This window comes from Bos javanicus, chromosome 23 (assembly GCF_032452875.1).
Source record: "Bos javanicus breed banteng chromosome 23, ARS-OSU_banteng_1.0, whole genome shotgun sequence".
Classification (NCBI taxonomy): domain Eukaryota; kingdom Metazoa; phylum Chordata; class Mammalia; order Artiodactyla; family Bovidae; genus Bos; species Bos javanicus.
Window position 1 is genome coordinate 47602942 of NC_083890.1, and position 11862 is coordinate 47614803.

Genomic DNA, 11862 nt, shown 5'->3' on the forward strand with positions numbered 1-11862 from the left:
TGGGGAATGTATTTTTGAGGTTCTCTTGGGAAGTGTTGATGTAGGGCCATCATTTTAAAAAATTAAACACCACACTTAGTTACATATGATGGCAGCCAGACTGGAATCCAGTTGTAAGTGGGGTGGCAGTGCAGCTTCTTAGTGGCTATTCAAAGGGGAGAGTCTGTGGCTTTTTGCCTTTTTGTATTTGTATTACTGAACTCAAGTTCATGTGCCCCACGCAGAATAAGGCCAAGCAATACCAAAGCATCAGAATTTGGAGCAGGAAAATGTTCGTTTCAGGACCATGCAAAGAGAACGGGTGGACTGTGACCCCTAGAAAGCCCCAAATTCCCTAGGGTTTCAGCAAAGCAGGCGTAAAGGCCAGGTGAGGGTTGGTTGTTGCAAATCTCTTGATGCTCTTTGTTCTTGCAGCTGTCCTAGATCAGGTCAGGGTTTTCCTGTAAACCTCCAACAGGACCAATGCTTTTCTGTATTCTGCAGCTTTCTATCTCTGTAAGAATGGAAAAGTGCCATACACTTAAAGGTCAGAGCCTTGACAATGAGTCGTCCTGTCTATCTGAGGCCATAGGCAACATTCTTAACTTGAAGCGAAAGCAATAGAATACAAAGGTTAAAGGAACAGACATCATGTGGAGTTAGACTTGATCTTCACTGGGACACGCGTTAGCTGGGGTGAGGACTCCGTGAGCGATGAGTGTGCCGCACAGGGCACGTGGGTGTGTGACACACCTTTGTGCTGAAGGGAAGCAAGAGGAACAGATTTAGAGGGAAGTTATGGAAAGCATCTCCACTTGGCTTAGATTTTCATCGAGGTCCTCAAGATAGTCCCCCCCACACCTCTCCTTGGCTATCTAGGTGAAAGGAATCTGGAATCTTGTTTTCATCCACCGACATTGCAAACAAATGCCCGCATATTTATGGAATCTAGAAAAATGGTATGATGAACCCACTTGCAGAGAGCACGGTTCCATGGTGTAATGGTTAGCACTCTGGACTCTGAATCCAGCCATCCGAGTTCAAGTCTCCGTGGAACCGACCAAGGTCTTGCTTCCCTGGTGGCTCAGAGGTTAAAGCGTTTGCCTGCAATGCAGGAGACCTGGGTTCAATCCCTGGGTCAGGAAGATCCCCTAGAGAAGGAAATGGCAACCCACTCCAGTATTCTTGCCTGGAGAATCCCATGGATGGAGGAGCCTGGAGGGCTACAGTCCACGGGGTTGCAAAGAGTCGGACACGACTGAGCCACTTCACTTCACTTCACTTGCAGAGAAGGGATGGAGACGCAGATGTAGAGAATGGACTTGTGACCCAGAGTGGGAGGGAGAGCGGGGGACAGACGGAGAAAGAGGCATCAAGATATACACACTATTGCGTGTGACTAGACGGCTGGCGAGACGTTGGCTGCGTAACACAGGGAGCCCCGTGGCCCTGTGATGACCTGGAGGGCTGGGGTGGGGGAAGGGAAGGGAGGTTCAAGAGGGAAGGGACATACGTATCATATGGCTGATTCGAGTTGTTGTACAGCAGAAACCAACGTAACATTGTACAAAAAATTTTTTATGCCTGCAAACAGTGTTTCAAGGAATAAAAGAAATAAGTGGATGCCCTAATGAGAGATAGAATGATGGATTCTTTCCCAAGAAGCAAGACTGTTCGATGTGTTTTCACAGGAGCAGAGAGTAAGGAAACCCTGGTACCTTTTTGTTGATTCCAGCCTGACTACCAAACATATCTGAACCCTCAGAAAGTGTCCTGATGAATGGGAAATGGAAAGACTTACCAAGGGCCCTTTCTTCTTTCCCCCACCCAACACTCTTTGCTAGATCTTCTACCAACGGACATTCTTTTAATCACCTTCAAAGAGGCTCTGGGCAAGAGGAGCCCTAGGGAGAGCAGGGGACGGTGCCATAATTGTTCTTAGACAAAGGCAGAGAAAGACGGCCAGAAAGGACTGAGCACAGAGCCTTGTGTGTGACGCGGGGCCCGCCGTCCCCAGATGGTACCAGAGCATCAGGGTCTCTTCCTGCAAGAAAAATTGGATTAGTCACCGTCTCGTCTCCTAATGGACACACTCTGTGATCTTTAGAGCTTCATTTACTGGGTTAATAGTGCTTTGCCTGAGTTCCTTCGCTACAGAAAAAAGAAAAAAAAACCTGTAAGAAGAAATATTCTGGGTGCCGTCCGCAACCACTGACACGAGTAATGTCGTATTCATCACAGACAGACCCCGTATCTCATTACTGCTGAAGAGTTGCCCTGGAGGCATCTGGGCTGGGGCAGGCCAGGCCTCTCATGTGGAACCGTTCAGGTATATTGTGAAATGATTTAATGCGATAATAATGTCCACTTTGCGAGATAGATTATGTTTTTCATAGTGGCTGATGGTTAATGAATGATACATTAGCAAACATCACTAAAACATTCTTGGGAAATGCAGATGAAGACTTGGAGTTCTTTCTTCCTGCTTCTTCTCCACTCTCTCCCCCAGCGGTCCTACCATGACTCCCTCCCCCTCTCTGAAGCATAAAGATGGAAAGCAGAACTTCCAAGAATCAGAAAACTTAATTTATTTAAAAGGGAAAAAAGAAAAACCCAGCTGTGTCCCGGCCTCTCAGCCTCCCCTTCCCAGAAGGAAGTATGCATCCGAAAAACGTTCCAACAGGAGCTGAAATATCTCTTCTGAAATCAAATGAGAATCAATGAAAGTGCGAACCTGAACAAATACATTATGTGTTGACCCAGTTTATTAGATGAAGCCGTTTACCCTGATTTGATTTATCTGGCAATACACAGCTCGGCTGTGAAATGAGATAAGCAGAGACCATTCACCTTATTTACTAGATGATCGCAGCTCTGGCCAGCGAGGCCCTGTTAAAGGGTCTGGCGGCATTTCCATTACAAATTCCTGTTTTTCAGCAGCCGCATAGACTCACTTCCAGCTCCAGGCTGACCCAGCCCAGGGAGCAGAGACCCTGGAGACGCCCATCTTTCAGGCTGATTGTTCCCCATCCCTGTTGCTGAGTAAGTACCCAGGAGGCAGACGACTGTCCCGCGTCTAGGAGGCTGGATCTCACCTGCCAAAGGGATTGGGCCTGGTTCCCTGTGCTTTTATTTTGACTCCTCCCATGGACCTTTCCTGGATAGATTCGGTCCAAAATGTGCTGTCTCCATTTCCATTCTTCTGGGGATGGGAAGCCCTCCATGGTTCTCAGAATTCCTCTTCAACATGGGCAGATCTCTGTCCAGAAGGCCGCCAGGGCTGAGATAATGGGAGACAGACCCGCCATGGATTAAGAGGAGGACCTGCCCAGAGGTTACTCTGAGCTTTTCAGTAAACATCTACAACCCACATGCCTTGATTCAAGGAAGACTCAGAGAGACAGAAAGGGCTGGGGGTGGGAGGTTGCTATTATTAAAGTGTTGTTTAAAGAGGAAATAGAAGAGCGTCCTTAGATCTTTTGGTCTCATTGCTGCTTCAGCCCCACAGAGCATGCAACCCTGTGAAACCACTCACACGGGGAAGAACCTGCTACGGGGGAGCCTCCTTAACACGTCTCCAGACTTGGGGCCCAATCACGCACAGCAGAACCATCTCCAGACGTGGGGGCACAATCCCCTTGGGGGCAGAAGGTCTCAGGGAGCTGGTGCTTAGCACAAGAGCGGCTCCCTGCTTCCCGAGTGGGATCCTCAATGGACTCAGGCCTGCGTAGGGGCAGAGAGAAAACGGAACATGAAACCCCAGGCTCTGGGATGTGGTCCTGAGCGTTACCCCCGAGTTCTCTTGGAAGGCCCATCAAATAAAAGGAAGGGAATGAGCTAGGCACACAGCCCCAGGGACAGAGGAAAAGGAGAGGCTGCCTCAGCAGATGAGGATGTTCATGGAAGAAACCCCCTATCAGGGGGTTTGCTCCAACAGCTCTGTCTCCTCAATATATTCTCTTCTGTCTCTTTTTTCAGCTCTCAGATCCTCATATCTTCCCCATGCAACCCGCAGTTAAACCCCTTCTGTCAACCACCATGTAGCCACAACTGCTCTTCCGAAGCCAACATCACCGGCTTTGACCTTCCCTGGAAGTCTCCCTCCTTCACTAGCTGATGAGCACCTGGGTGACTACATTTTTCCAATTCCCAGGTGGTTCGGTGGTAAAGAATCTGCCTGCCAATGCAGGAGACTCAGGTTTGATCCCTGCATCGGGAAGATCCCCTGGAGGAGGAAATGGCAACTCACTCTGGGATTCTTTCCTGGAGAATTCCATGGACAGAGGAGCGGGTGGACTACAGTCCGTGGGGCTACAAAGGGTCAGACAAAACTGAGCATCTGAGCACACACACAGAGCTTATGCTTCTTCAGTCTTGAGGATCACATGTGATAGTATTTACTTAGAATGAAAAGAGAAGCTATTTCCTTGAATCTATGGTTAAGACACACTCCCTAATGAGCTCTTTAACACTATTGTGGGGAATGTAAATTTTTACAGCCACTAAGGAAAACAGGACGGAATTTCTTTTAAAATTTAAGAATAGAACTACCATATGCCTGACAGGCTGAGTAACAGTCACTGCCGTGTCTGACTCTGCAACCCCACGGACTATAGCCTGCCAGGCTCTTCCGTCCGTGGGATTTTCCAGGCAAGAACACTGGAGTGAGTTGCTATTCCCTTCTCCAGGAAAACTTCCCAACCCAGGGATCGAACCCAGGTCCTCTGCATTACAGGCAGACCCTTTACCATCTGAGCCACTAGGGAAGCCCTTAACTACCAGAACTACCGTACAATCCAGCAATCCCATTTCTGAGTATATATCAAAAGGAGATGAAATTACTATACTGAAGACATCTGCACTGTTGTTACTGAGTATTATTCAGTGCTATTCACAGCCCCACCCATCAACAGAAAATTGGATTGAAGATTTACTGAGCATGGCCCCACCCATCAGAACAAGACCCAGTTTCCCCCTCAGTCAGTCTCTCCCATTAGAAAGCCTCCATAAGCCTCTTATCCTTATCCATGGAAGGGCAGACAGACCAAAACCACAATCACAGACAACTAGCCAATCTGATCACACGGACCACAGCCTTATCTAACTCAATGAAACTAAGCCATGTCGTGTGGGGCCACCCAAGATGGATGGGACATGGTGGAGAGTTCTGACAGAATGTGGTCCCCTGGAGAAGGGAATGGCAAACCACTTCAGTATTATTGCCTTGAGAACCCCATGAATAGTATGAAAAGGCAAAAAGATAAGACACTGAAAGATGAACTCCCCAGGTCGGTAGGTGCCCAATATGCTACTGGAGAAGAGTGGAGAAATAACTCCAGAAAGAAGGAAAAGATGGAGCCAAAGCAAAAACAATACCCAGTTGTGGATGTGACTAGTGATGGAAATAAAGTCCAATGTTGTAAAGAGCAATATTGCATAGGAACCTGGAATGTTAGGTCCATGAATCAAGGTGAATTGGAAGTGATCAAATAGGAGATGGCAAGAGTGAACATCGACATTTTAGGAATCAGCGAACTGAAATGGACTGGAATGGGTGAATTTAACTCAGATGACCATTATATCTAATACTGTGGGCAAGAATCCCTTAGAAGAAAATGGAGCAGCCTTCAGTCAACAAAAGAGTCTAAAATGCAGTACTTGGATGCAACCTCGAAAAGGACAGAATGAACTTTGTTCATTTCCAAGGCAAACCATTCAATATCACAGTAATCCAAGTCTGTGCCCCAACCAGTAATGCTGAAGACGCTGAAGTTAAATGGTTCTATGAAGACCTACAAGACCTTCTAGAACTAACACCCAAAAAAGATGTCCTTTTCATTATAGGGGACTAGAATGCAAAAGTAGGAAGTCAAGAGATACCTGGAGTAACAGGCAAATTTGGCCTCGGAGTACAGAATGAAGCAGGGCAGAGGCTAATAGAGTTTTGCCAAGAGAAGACACTGGTCATAGCAAACACCCTCTTCCAACAGCACAAGAGAAGACTCTACACATGGACATCACCAGATGGTCAACACCAAAATCAGATTGATTATATTCTTTGCAGCCAAAGATGGAGAAGCTCTATACAGTCAGCAAAAACAAGACTGGGAGTTGACTGTGGCTCAAATCATGAACTCCTTATTGCCAAATTCAGATTTAAATTGAAGAAAGTGGGGAAGACCACTAGACCATTCAGGTATGACCTAAATCAAATCCCTTATGATTATACAGTGGAAGTGACAAATGGATTCAAGGGATTAGATCTGATAGACAGGGTACCTGAAGAACTATGGATGGAGGTTCGTAACATTGTACAGGAGGCAGTGATCAAGACCATCCCCAAGAAAAAGAAATGCAAAAAGGCAAAATGGTTGTCTGGAGGCCTTACAAATAGCTGAGAAAAGAAGAGAAGTGAAAGGCAAAGGAGAAAAGGAAAGATATACCCATTTGAATGCAGAGTTCCAAAGAATAGCAAGGAGAGATAAGAAAGCATTCCTCAGTGATCAATGCGAAGAAATAGAGGAAAACAATAGAATGGGAAAGACTAAAAATCTCTTCATGAAAATTAGAGATACCAAGGGAACATTTCATGCAAAGATGGGCTCGATAAAGGACAGAAATTGTATGGACCTAACAGAAGCAGAAAATATTAAGAAGAGGTGGCAAGAATACACAGAAGAACTAAACAAAAAAGATCTTCATGACCCAAATAACCATGATGGTGTGATTACTCACCTAGAGCCAGACATCCTAGAATGCAAAGTCAAGTGGGCCTTACTTAGGAAGCATCACTATGAATAAAGCTAGTAGAAGTGATAGAATTCTAGTTGAGCTATTTCAAATCCTAAAAGATGATGCTGTGAAAGTGCTGCACTCAATATGCCAGCAAATTTGGAAAACTCAGCAGCGGCTACAGAACTGGAAAAGGTCAGTTTTCATTCCAGTCCCAAAGAAAGGCAATGCCAAAGAATGCTCAAAGTACCACACAATTGCACTCATCTTACATGCTAGTAAAATAATGCTCAAAATTCTCCAAGCCAGGCTTCAGCAATACATGAACCGTGAACTTCCTGATGTTCAAGCTGGATTTAGAAAAGGCAGAGGAACCAGAGATGAAACTGCCAACATCCGTTGGATCATCAAGAAAGCAAGAGAGTTCCAGAAAAACATCTACTTCAGCTTTATTGACTATGCCAAAGCCTTCGACTATGTGGGTCACAACAAACAGGAAAATTTTTCAAGAGATGGGAATACCAGACCACCTGACCTGCCTCCTGAGAAATCTGTATGCAGGTCAAGAAGCAATAATTAGAACTGGACATAGAACAACAGACTGGTTCCAAACAGGAAAAGGAGTACATCAAGGCTGTATATTGTCACCCTGCTTATTTAACTTCTATGCAGAGTACATCATGAGAAACGCTGGGCTGGAAGAAGCACAAGCTGGAATCAAGATTGCGGGGTAAAATGTCAATAATCTCAGATATGCAGATGACACCACCCTTATGGCAGAAAGCAAAGAACTAAAAAGCCTCTTGATGAAAGTGAAAGAGAAGAGTCAAAAAGTTGGCTTAAAACTCAACATTCAGAAAACTAAGATCATGGCATCTGGGCCCATCATTTGATGGCAAATAGATGGGCAAACAGTGGAAACAGTGACAGACTTTATTTTGGGGGGCTCCAAAATCACTACAGATGGTGACTGCAGCCATTAAAAGAAATTAAAAGACACTTGCTCCTTGGAAGAAAAATTATGACCAAGGTAGACAGCATATAAAAAGCAGAGACATTACTTTGCCAACAAACGTCCATCTAGTCAAAGCTATGGTTTTTCCAATAGTCGTGTATGGATGTGAGAGTTGGACTATAAAGAAAGCTGAGTGCTGAAGAATTGATGCTTTTGAACTGTGGTGCTAAAGAAGACTCTTGAGAGTCCCTTGGACTGCAAGGAGATCCAACCAGTTCATCCTAAAGGAGATTAGTCTGAAACTGAAACTCCAATACTTCCTGATGTGAATAACTGACTCCTTGGAAAAGACCCTGATGCTGGGAAAGATTGAAGGCAGAAGGAGAAGGGGACAACAGAGGATGAGATGGTTGGATGGCATCACCGACTTGATAAGTTTGAGTAGGCTCCAGAAGTTGGTGATGGACAGGGAGGCCTGGCGTGCTGCAGTCCATGGGGTCTCAAAGAGTCAGACACTCTGAATGACTGAACTGAACCGATTCATTGTAGCCAAATGTCCATCCAGGGATAATGAATAAAAAAGGTTTTGTATACATACAATGGAATAGTATTCAGTCTTTAAAGCGAAGGAGATCCCACCATCTTGACATCATGGATGATCCTGGAGGGCATTATGCTAAATGATATAATCTGCACAGAGAAAGACAAACACTATTTGATCTTACTAATATATGGAATCTTAAAAAAAAAAAAAGAAAAGTCAAACTCAGAGAAGCAGTGAGTAGAATGGTGGTCAGTAAGGGCTGGGGGCAGATGGGTGAGAAGTGGGAGATGTTGGTGAAAGGCTAGAAGCGTTTAATTATAAGATGAATAAGATGAATAATTTACTCCGTGCTTTCTGTGATGGTTACTTTTATGAATCAGCTTGACTGGGCTAAAGAAGACCCAGATAGCTGGTAAACATTATTTCTGGGTGTGCCTGTGGGGTGTTTCTGGAAGAGATGAGTATTTGATTCAATGGGCTGAGTGAAGAGATCTGCCCTACCCACTTGGGCATCACCTAGTTCGTTGGAACAAAAAGATGAAGGAAGCGCAAACTCTCTCTCTTTTCGAGCTGGGACATCCATCGTCTCCTGCCCTTATTGTTCCTGGCTCTTGGACCTTTCAGCTCCAGAACTTACACCATTGGCTCCCACATTGTACACTTTCAATATATGCAACTTTTATTTGTCAATAAAATCATATATTAGTACAACTGGGGGAATAAAGAAATGCCCCTTATATACTCAGTATTGTTCCTTAATAGCAAGTCATCAACAGCACTCCATCATAGCTCAAGAAACACAAAATAAGTATCAATACATAATTAACGATTTCTTGACTGGTAGTAGCTTGGGAATTTGTATTCAAATCTATTTTAAAGGTAAACCCCACAGCATTCCGGAGGTGTAGTTTGTATATCGAGTGACTGTACCTGACAATAGGTCCCAATGAGAATAAGTCACCCATTTGGGGACAGATGATTTCTTTAGGGCTTTAGGGGATTCAGAGGTTAATTTCCCTCAGTGTTCAGATTTCAGCGGTCCACAGACGGTTTTCCAGTTTTCCAGCAGCTCAGCCAAGTATGTCTGACTGCCTTCTCCGGGGCAGAAGGAAGTGTTGAATTTCACTGTTCTTCTGCTTGAATCCTCAAGTTTGAGGCTTTGATCTTTTAAACCACACCACTGCTTTCAGCTCAGACTAGAACTTGTTTTGAAGCTTCTGTGTGAATAGAGCTGGCTCTTGGCCACAAAGGTACTCAAATGTCTAAGACGGTGCTAGGACACCTAGCTGCCAAGAGAAGCCGTTCCATCAGGCCAGACTGTATCAAGGCTGCGTAGATGTGCTTCCCTCGGAACCTCTTCTGGGTTGCTTCATCGCACTGGGAAGGAACTGTGGGGAAACCTCTGGATAGAAACAGTATGTGTACATTTCTGTCATGACAATACTCACGTCTACTCTTCATGAAACCAGGGGCAAAATGCTTTTAGGCATCCTCTCAATTTAAGGCTTGACCACTGGAATATCTGATTAAATTAGAATGGTAATGAAGGATAGCTCTTGTCTCCTAGGAGACCCTTGGATTCCAACATTGTACTTACCCAGTTTCACCCTATAACATTTCGTTATTCAAATTTCTTGGAGTATCATCTTGTTAAAAATGCATTCTTCTAACATGAAGCCAAGCTGTGTTTCCATTTGGGGATTTTTTTCCCCCTTCAATTTATGACAGATATAAATGGTCCACATTTATTTTTCCCATCTGCTCTGCATTCAGGAATCTACTATAGGACTTAGAAGCACGGAAAATTCAATTTGCACTGTTTACGCCCACTGCTCACCAGGCTGTAACACAAATTCAGGTAGAACCTACTGCTGTGTTGCTGAAAGGACTCCGGAGCCCTAATTACTGGATAGTTACACAAAATTCTGACTGGGCCGGTATGTCATTGCAGTCTTTCTTTATAGTACAGCACCTCTCTCTTCTTCAGCTTGAAATTACCTCTGCTGACCACCAATCAATGTTCTAGTGCCAGAAGACATAGGATAAATCCCTCAGATTAAGATTATTTCTTTCCTAAAATCCAAAAGTTTTGGCTTATTCTGAGGAAACATGAAATATTTTGGAACATTAAGAACACAGGTTTTGAAGGCACATCCATCTGGATTTCAAACCTGGCTCTGAGCTTGAACAACATAACTCACCCTTCTGATATTAGTAGGATGTTATCTACTTGCTAAATTTGAGGTAGCAAATTCAATGAAATAATTACCATCATTGCCCAAACATAAGACATGAAGAAAGATAAGATATATCCTAACTTTACCAGAAAAAGATTTTAGGGAAAAGTCATTTTGTGATACTTGTCATGAAATTGATTTTAATGTGTTTTTGGAAACATTACATGCTAATGTTAATTTGTTTATGTGTTAATTGCTCAGTCGTATCCAACTCTTTATGACCCCAAAGACTGTAGCCCACCAGGCTCCTCTGTCCATGGGATTCTCCAGGCAAGAATACTGGAGTGGGTTGCCATCCTTCTCTAGGGGATCTTCCTGACCCAGGGATCAAACCTGGGTCCCCTGCATTGTAGGTAGATTCTTTACCATCTGAGCCACCAGGGAAGCCCAGTATATGATATACATTTGTTTATATCATATACTAAAATCCAGTCAGAAATAGACTCATTCTTTTTTTCTGATCCCCATGTTTTTATCTCTCTTCTAGGCATGGCGTGTGCCTCAGATGCCAAAGTTCTAGCCACTAATGGTTTTCCCTGTCTTTCTTCATAGTAGAAGCTCTGGCTTTACCTAGGCACCTGTTCACCCAGAGGAAAGACTCACTCCCTTATAGATCGTTTGCCGGGTATGAGCAGCAACTTCTGTGCTCAGTCGTGTCCAACTCTTCTGCAACCCCAAGGACTGTAGCCCGCCCCAGGCTACAGTCCTTGGGGTTTTCCAGGCAAGAATACTGGAGAGGTTGCCATTTCCTTCTCCAGGGGATCTTCCCGACCCAGGGATCGAACCCATGTCTCCTGCATCTCCTACATTGCCAGGTGGATTCTTCACCACTGAGCCACCTGGGAAGCCCAACAGCTTCTAGAAAGACGCTTAAAAGACAGTTGGCTTGTCTTCTTGGCTCCTTTTGTCCTCCTCCCTTAATTTTCCTAGCAGACAACCACACAGCTACATTGGCTGGCATTCAGGAAGCCTTCCTAGATGAGGGGCCATCAGACCAAGGACCGTGAATCAATGGGAGCTGAATCCCTGACATTTATGGGGCTACCGTACATAGCAGGGTATCCTGCCCACACCAGGCATGCCCCCCTTAGATCTGGGCAGGCTCTGTGCTGAACCTTGCATACCTCCGGGAACCTCCTCCTGAGACCCTGAGCTGCCATGGAAGGAGTCCTGGGACCAGCCCCTCACTGGAGAGGCCATGGCAGGCATGCAGTTAATTTGTATCTGTTCAGTCCAGTCTTCCAACCATGCCTGGTGTATGAGTTTCCTACAGCTGCTGTACCAATCCAGGTACTTCTTATCACTCTGGAGGTCAGAAGTCCAGAACTGGACAAAAAGGAGGATGTTGGCAACACCTCACTCCCTCCAGAGGCGCTAAAGGCAGATCTGTTTCCAAAGCTGTGTCCCCCTAAATC

At 44.9% G+C, this 11862-nt stretch overlaps 1 non-coding gene across 1 annotated transcript; it reads left to right on the plus strand.

The window, feature by feature from the left end:
* The first annotated feature begins 966 nt into the window (after positions 1 to 966).
* Positions 967 to 1038, plus strand: TRNAQ-CUG (transfer RNA glutamine (anticodon CUG)). Its single transcript has one exon. It is a non-coding gene; the product is annotated as a tRNA-Gln (tRNA).
* Positions 1039 to 11862: the final 10824 nt, after the last annotated feature.